Source organism: Apteryx mantelli, chromosome Z (genome assembly GCF_036417845.1).
Source record: "Apteryx mantelli isolate bAptMan1 chromosome Z, bAptMan1.hap1, whole genome shotgun sequence".
NCBI lineage: Eukaryota > Metazoa > Chordata > Aves > Apterygiformes > Apterygidae > Apteryx > Apteryx mantelli.
In genome coordinates this window covers 58,701,029-58,710,153 of record NC_090020.1, presented here as the reverse complement: position 1 = coordinate 58,710,153, position 9,125 = coordinate 58,701,029, and positions in this window count along the sequence as shown.

Genomic DNA, 9,125 nt, shown 5'->3' with positions numbered 1-9,125 from the left:
TACTCTTTGAAACCATTCCAAGGATGCAATCACTTTGATAGAATTTGTGAAGCTCTTGAGAGTCAGCATCTCATGCTCTGTCATTAAAGAGGGCATATTTTTTTACTCTACTAGTATCACAGTAAGACAAATTTTAATTCTGTGAACAATGCTTTTTACAGAGCAAGCTGTTTCCTCAGTATTATATCTTCTGATAGCTGAAACTAAAGTCATTTTTGCAAAGATGGTGACGGTGTTGAAACAATGCATCTTTTAATTATATTCAACTTCAGCGCAGCCAATAGGTACTTGTCCTAAATAAAAATACCAGCACACACAGTACAGAATTCAGCAAGTATGCAATATGAATCAAAAGTCATTTTCCTGGAAGGAACCCAGAAGAGAAATTTGGTCTTTCAGATATTGAACATAGAGCAGAACTATGTTGAAAGTATCATCTAAAACATGGCAAGTAGATGGATTTAAGGCAACAAAATGCCTATGGAGTCAATGACAAACTTGCAGCTGTTCTAATATATCAGAAACTTTAACTGAATACATCATTACATCCACAGTATGCAAGGGATTTATTTTATTCAGTACATTCAGTTTTTATGTAATATTTGCATAGATTTTCTTCTGCAGAATATCCAGCATAACTGGCATTTGTGCTTTAGATCCCCAGCTATAGAAAATTTCTCCTGTGTACATAGAATTTGCTTGAACTTGTGGCTCTATATTTGCCATATTGGAATTTGAGATACAGCTCTGTTTGTAATGCTTGAACAGTTCTTGCTTTATCCTGCTTTCATTTGTCTTCTGCAGTTGCTTATTCAGCATGATGAGAACCAACAGTCACCTGTAATACCAGGTCTGATGCTAGCAATAAATGCTTTGTAATACTGTGAGCCAATCTCGCATTATTTCATCTGCCTTGCTTCCAAGTGCACATGACTACCTGGTCCCATGAAGCAGCAAAATACTGTTCTGTTTATTTGCCCAGTTTGTCTGTGCTGCTGAAATTTATAGCTTACAGCTACAATACATAGTTTACGCACACAAAAAAGTTGTTCAATGCCAGGAGTGCAGTATCACATTTATCATTAGCGAGAGGAAGTGCACAAAACGCCAGCTGGCTTTCAGTTCCAGTACAGTGTGCAAGTAGAACATTTTCTCCCCTCAGAAAGCTCTTTGGCCTTACTTGTAAGTTCATAGTTTTCAAACATTTTAATTCATCACTAAAAAGAATTGCAGTCTCATTCCAGCTTCACCAAAATGACATAGGTGGGTCCAGATTTAGCAAGACATCTTTGTCACTGGTTCACTGTAGAAATGGTGAATTCAGATTCTCAGTTCATTGCATAAGTATAAAGGAAAAGCAGCAGTAAAGAATGGCTGCAGTAGTATTGATCAGATGCAGAAAGACAGACAGGTTTGTAACAAAGGAAAAGGTCTCTGCTTTCCTTCTTGCCTTGCAGAGTGTGAGGTGCATGCTCAGCTACCGAGCTGCAATACTGCGCCCCAGAGAAAGAGGAATGTATCTGCACGGGTTAAGATCAATAAAAGGAAAATGGTTTGCTGGCAGGTCAGGAAATATCAAAATAACCTTGCCAATTATGAAACAAATCATACAAAAATTCATACAATGAACAAAAATTAGACAAGGCCAAAATTAGTTTTGTACCATAAATTGCAAATCTGCTGTGGGTTTTTCTACACTTATGGACTGACTTTGGCTCTATTACTAAAAAAGGCTCTTTTTAAAAATGTCTGACATTTTCAGTTTTATATCTTCTTTTTTTCCCTTAAGGTCATTTAGGGAAACAGGAAGCATTCTCACTTATGTTTCTGCTCATTGTTTAAACAACAGCATTCTCTGTGCTGCCCTTTTAACCACATTTATAAAGTCTAGTTTGATACGGACTACCTCTTTGGTGTTGGAACGCCTTAGAAAGTACTCTCATAGTAGAAACAATCATAGCTCATCTGAAGCAAAGTGACATACGATAACTTATACCAGTGGGGGACTGGCTTCTATATTATCTTGTGTGTTTCTACAGAATCCAGGAGCCCCACATATCTGAATCTAGCCTACTGAAATGCTGTAATATGAAAATAGTTATATTGCAAGTCAAAGTCAGTTTTACTGAACCATCCAAAGACCTGGGGTTCTATGAAGTTTCTAGGTTAATTGTGCTGGAATTGAAAAACTGTCAAGTTTTCAGGATCTTTAGATTTGCAAGGAGCGTAGGAAAATTACAAGACCATGTCACTTCTCAGAATCTTCCTCTATCTCTATTTCTGGCACTAGGAAGGGTTGTGGAGGTAAGACAGCTTGGTTAATGTCACTTCGACCTGGCATGAGCTATTAAATTCTTCTCACAGCTAGAATTCACTGAGATGCCATACAGGTGCCAGCAAAAGCTGTAGACAGTACTTTTGTGAAAGACATCCAGTCTGGGGGGCCTCACTTCTGGGCCATCCTACCTTGTACATGATTCTCAGAGCTGACAAAGAGCACAGAAAATCCACATGAAACAGCATCTGAAAGATCCTTACATTTCTAGAAACAGACTCTCCAAAATGGAGGCAGATATCAAAAGTTTGGCTATAAGCACATCTTTAAAGCAAGTGGAGTAATTGCATCATATGAATGCAATTTCTTAGCCCCTCGGACTTTCTGGCTAGCGACTCAGGAAAAAGCTCAGCTATATTATTTCATGCAGTCCTAAGGAACATATTTCAGTTCTTACAGTAGTTATCGATTATAACCATGGCAGCATACAAAGGATAAATCCATACTTATGCTCAGGACCAGAGAGAGATGCCAGTCATTCATGACATTCACAGGAAATTTTCCTAAATTATTGCATTGCAAAGTGAAACTGATTCAATCAAACTCATCATTATAGTCATCATATGTTTTCTTTTTTAAGAATATATTAATCAGAAGCATGTTGAGCTATTTAATAGGATATCACAGGTATTAAAACAACTAGAAAACATTTTCAGTGTACCTGTGAATTAGCTGATTTGCTACTACCCATCCTCATTTCTGTGATTTGCCCTAATTCACATAAGAATTGTGACTGCATCCAGGATAGGAAAAGCAGCTCTGCTGAAGTAAATATCCATTGATGCTTTTTTTTCCCGACATGAAGGTGCAGTCCTCACTTCCTCTTCCCCCCCACTCCATTTTCATTGGGCTTCCTTCTAAATATGCACGCTTAAGGAAAAAAAAAATCACAGTATTAGTATAACTTGCAGCTTAAGGCTGTCTGAACAAATGTCCAGTCTAATTAAATGAGCAGTCTTGCTCAAAACACACACTAATGACCTGACTCACTATTTATAAGACTGACCTTGAATATTTATACGACAAAAACCACATGTGTAAATTAGTCCTTGCAGCTAACAGGAAGACTAAGCGTTTATGCAAGCAAAATGTTATAACAACATGCCTGATAATCTCATTGGCAAATTGAGCACAAAGTGTCACACCTCTTGCTAAATGGTAGTGAAGGAACAAAACCAGGCAAAACACAATGGGGGGAAAAAAATTGCATCTGATTCCATACATGTGCACAACTGGGGAAAAGAAATACACAGTGATGTACCATCTTGGGACCACAGAAGAGCTGACTGCTGAAGCTCATGTTGGGAAGACAGCAGCTCACTCTTTGGATGGGGCATCCAAATCTGAGTGAGGGAAAACAGACAGCACAGCAAGTCCTACTGCTCATAAGCCTTCTACACATCATATATCTCACACAGGAATAATCAGAGCCATACTGGGACATTGCTTTTTATTGCTTCTATTTTGCCACAATGCAAACTCTTTCCGAGATCTGGACATTCCTTTTCCATACATCAGCAGGATTTGGCAAGAGGTCTTCAGACAACTGTGCTTGGGAAAAACATCACCACCACCCCCATTTCAAATATTTATAGGAGATAAAAGTGACTAATTACGTAGGTATACCATTAACTGAGTAACATGTTAAGTGCTGATTTGGTTCAGGAAGTGGTACATCTGCTCTGACCCTAAGGAAAAGACATTTAAAAGAACAATGTAAATATAAAAAGGACATTATTTAAATACATTAGAATTCTAATCATATATTAATTGACAGGAAAGCTTCACCTGTAGCAGAAGGTGACCAATTATACTTAGCCAGTAGGTAAGAAATAGAGTGCCTGTAAATCAAATGGTGCTATAGCAGCAAGATGTTTAAAAAGATCCGTCAATGGAAGAACATTTCTTTGCTCCACTTTCTGAAGATCAGAAGATATTTCTATGCACCTCTGCTTAACAAGAAAACAATAAAAACTAAAATTACTAGTACAGGCCCTGATTTAGGTAGGTTCTGAGCCTGTGCTTAAAACAGTCTTCCAAGCCTGGAGAGCAGTCATTTTCAGAGCAGCCAGGAACAAGAGCAAATGGTAATCAGTTATGAAGCAACACAATTCACTGAAAATATATGGTTGCTAAAAATGAATGAAAAATGAAGGAATAGGCTTAGCTTCACTGGAGAAAAAGGCAACTTCACCCATATGGCTACAATTGCACAGGCAAGGATTTCAATTTCCCTTCTCTAACTTAACGTTTCAGTGCTATTTTCTGCTGATATGTAATGAGAAGTGGGACCAGATGACTGCCAGGAATCCCTCCCAATGTAAATTATTCTCTGATTCATTTGGAAGAAAAAAGAATCAACCCAAGACATAGGTGCCACTTGGTTACAAATATATGCCAAACAATATAATCTAAAAATGGTTTTGGTACTACAAAATGACGAGATACCACGCTATTTCCATCACATTCTCCATGGCAGCAAGCCACTCTGCCTGGATACTGGCAGCAGAGAAAGGTGCACAGCAACCTGAGAGATAAATCCCTTACAGCCTGACAGGCTTTGCCCATGCAAAGGTGCATACTGTGGAACCTTGCAGGCCTGGACTTTGCTAGACTATTGTCTCTATCTGGATGGCTGCCCATAATTAGCTACATTAGCATAATAGCCACGGCAGGTTCTTTTCTAAAATCAAGCACATCCTTGCATTAGCATTTTATAAGATTTGGGACTTCAAAGCTTTCATTTGTCAATACTTACATATCTTAAATCCTTCCAAAGGGTAGTAAAAGTTCAGCAGAGCAGATTCTGTGGTCTGAATTTCCCCTGAAAGTACTTAACCACTAGGGCAATTTTGTATATGTATCATCCTTTCTCCATCACAGTTCTCTTTTTCTGTCATTCTGATGTGAGAACTGATAAAACTTCAAACATAAAGAAGAAGTTCTCAACAGTGTCTCTGCCTTTTATTTCTCCTTTTTTTCCTCCCTTCCTCTTACCCCTCCCTGAGTGATGGTATTATAGAGAACAGGGATGAGAAGTTTCTCAGAATTCTTTGCTAATGCTTAAAAAAATTCTTAAATATATTGCTAATTAGGCAAAATGAAATTTTGTGAACTGATTTCCTTTCCCATTCTATCAAATTATGCTGGACTGAACTCTCTAGTTCCAGTTCTGCAGTGCATGGTGCCTGAAAGGAACACAGGACCACTCTAATGGTTAAACACACACCATTAAAAAAAATCATCATTAAAATCCTGCCATCCAAAGCAAGGTCCCTTTATTGCCATAATGTCTAAAGAAGTGCTGCAGCACATGCTAGTTAAGTTCTACATGGAATAATTTACAAGTTGTTAAAATACCTGGGAATTCACACTGCACTCCCCAGCAGTTCCAAACATTACAAATAAGTTGCCTTTTTCATTATTCCTTTCTAAAATTTTCCATTAAGGTGGCATTACTGCAAGTCTCCTGCTGCAAGACTGAATTCCTGTTCCTGTTTGTACAGTAAATGTAGTAATTCCTGGTATGGTAGTCAGCCTGAATTACCTAGCACAGGCAAGACTGGATGTGGGTAATTTTCTGTTTTATTTTGATGCTGCATTTTCTGATGGGTGTGGCTGAGGTCCTAATCTCTCTTCATACATCTTATGAAGGCCCATGGAGCTGAGAACCCCACAAACTTTTCTCAGCTACATAGAAATTCACAACCAAGCATAGTCTAGGACTCAGGAAATTGAACATGAAGGGCACAGCCTACAATCCACCTTGAATACAAAGCCTTGAAAACCTACCACTACTGTGAACTAAAGAGGACACTTTCTCTTTTGGAGTAGATGCCAGAGTGGATCTTGTGGTGGGCAGCTGGCAGGCACCCAGCCCCCTGGGATTCCAGAAGCAAAGAGTTATTTCAGACAAACGCCCATCATGCCGCCTGTGCAAACATATCATCAGACCAAGTAACTAAGCCCAAAGCTTTGTGTTTGACAGAAGCCAATGCACTTTTTTCTTCAGCCTTGTTCCTGAAGCAGGCAGAGGGGATAACTTGTACAAAGAACTGTGGCTAGCTGGTGAGAAAATTGGAGCACTGGTGACCGTGTTAGTAGATTTTAGTTGTCTGTTTTGATATTGTCTGTAAAGAGGAGACTTCCTCTTACATTACTGCAAATATAGCAATGTAAGACCATTGCTCTAGTGGCTCGTTCTTACTGCTATGATAAAGCAATGCATATCTTTTATCCTAACAAACTGGGAAATTTCTGAAGACACATAAAGGTTGATAGTATATGAAATTAGAAGACTATACATGTGAACTCTCTGTGAAAACATTATACCCGCATCTCAAGCTGAAATACTAGGAGGTATGTCATATTCAAACAAGTAGCAGCAATTCTGGGTCTAAATGGAAAACCAAGTGATTAAGGATTTGAATCAGAGGCTCAGAACACTAGTCCTGCCTAGAACAATCCAACATATGGCAACATAATATTGACCTTATCCCTTTTATTCTTGGATTTTACATGATGAACCAGACAAACTGAGGAAAAAGAACAAAGGATGCTCTTGTTCCACAGTAGAAGGAAAATATCTAACAGTATTCTGGAACTCATTTCTAATATCCCAAAGAATTTTTGACATTTGATGTTAGAGTTGTTTACCACCAAATAATGTTTGATCATATAATACAGGTACTATAAAGAATCTGTGAAAAGACTATTTGTGCCTCTTCAGAAAGTCTACCAGATCATTGCTGACTTTCAGGTGACAAGTTCTCAAGGCTACCTCATTCTGATTATACCAAATCCAGCTAAATTTAGAGATTTCCAGACTGAAGGGTGGTGATTGGAAATCATCTTGCTTGTTTGTGCATGATTGTCATATGATCTGCTATGTTGTGAAGAGCTAAGAGATGCCAGATATGCCAGGAGAGTGGTCTGAGTTCAGAGCTTTCATTATAGCTCATAAACCTGATAGCCCAAGTATGCATGGGGACCAGGCAAAACTCTCCTAGCTGGGTAATCACCATCTTCAGTAAGGAAGGGAGCAAAAAGCAAGCCCTTTCTATAGAAATCTGCAGAAGCCAGCCACTCAGCCAGCTACATGACAGTGTGCTGGGAGTTTGAAATCTGTGTGCACTTATTTCTTACAGGAAAGTAGGGGAATGGAAGCCAGGATAGACTGTAGCCCACCCTATCATAAAATAGAACAATTCAAGTTGGAAGAGACATCCAGAAGTCATCTAGTCCAAACTCCTGCTCGGAGCAGGTCTAATCAGGTCGGGTTGCTCAGGGCCATGCAAAGTCAAGTCTTGAATACCTCCAAGCAGGTTCCACAACCTCTCTGGGCAATCTGTTCCAATGTTTACCATCCTCATGGTAACTTCTGCCCCCCCAATACCTAATCAGAAATTCCCATGTTCCAACTTGTGTCCATTGCCTCTTCTCCTATCACCATACACCTCTGAGAAGAATTTAGCTCCATCATCTCCATATCCCCTGAGCCTTCTCTTCGTAATGCTGAACAAACCCCAGTTCTCCCAGCCTGTTCTCTTATGTCATGTTCTCCAGCCATCTGACCAGCTTGGTGGCAAAAAGGCAGCGTGCCTCAGCCTTTTTCCTCTTGCTTGTCACTGGTTTCCCTGCCCCATTGGTCAATGGGCCCGCATTCTCCTTGGCCTTTCTTTTTGCTACCAATGTTCTTAAGAGAAACCTTTCTTGTCGCCCTTCACCTCTCTTGCTAGTTTCAACTCCAGGTGAGCTTTGGCTTTCCTGACTCCATTCCTATGTGCATAGGCAATGTCTTTGCATTCCTCCTGGGTAGCCCATCCCTGCTTCCACCTTCTATGTACACCCTATTTATGTCTGAGCTCAGTCAGCAGCACCACATTCACCCATGCTGGCCTTTTGCCAGCTTGCTCAACTCTGTACACTGGAATGGACCATTCCTGTGCTCTGAGAATGCTGTCCTTGAAGATCAGCCAGCTCTCCCAGGCCCCTTTCCTTCCAGGACAGTTTCCCGCAATATTCTGCCAAGCAGATCCCTGAACAAGCCAAAATCTGTTCTTCTGAAGTCCAGGGTTATAATTCTGCTGTTTTATCTTGCTCGCTCCTCTTAGCATCTTAAACTCCACAAGTCTCACAGTCACTGCAGCCAAGACTGCCCTTGCTCTTTCCATCATGCACCAGTTGTCCCTGAGTAGCAGGTCCAAATGGAGTATCTTCCCTAATCAATCACTTGCATCAAGAAATCATCTTCAGCACATTCCAAAAATTTCCTGGATTGGTTACAGCCAGACATATTGCCCTTCCAGCAGATATCAGGGTGGTTAAAGTCACCCATGAGCATCAGGGCCACTGAATGTGAGACTTTCTCCAGCTGCTTTAAAAAAGGCTTCATCTGCCCCCTCTTCTTGATCAGATGGTCTGTAACAGACACATACTACAGCATCACCTGTGCTGGCCTATCCCTCTGATTCCTATCCACAAACTTTCTGCAAGTTAACCCATCATCTGTCCCAAGACAAACTCCTTGCATGCAACTCCTTCATGTAGAGCTCAACCCCTCCTCCAAACCTGCACACCTTATCTTTCCTGTCTCCCTCCATTGCAGCACTGCAGTAACAAGATATCCCTCCATGTCTCCACAATCCTAGTAAAGTCTTAGTTCTGCAACTGCGTGTGGACTTTAATTCCTCCTGTTTGTTCCTCATGCTACACACATTTGTGTGCAGGCACTTGAGATGGGCCCCAAGTCGTGCTGCTTTTACAGGGAAGTGTGAAAGCCTTCCCTGTC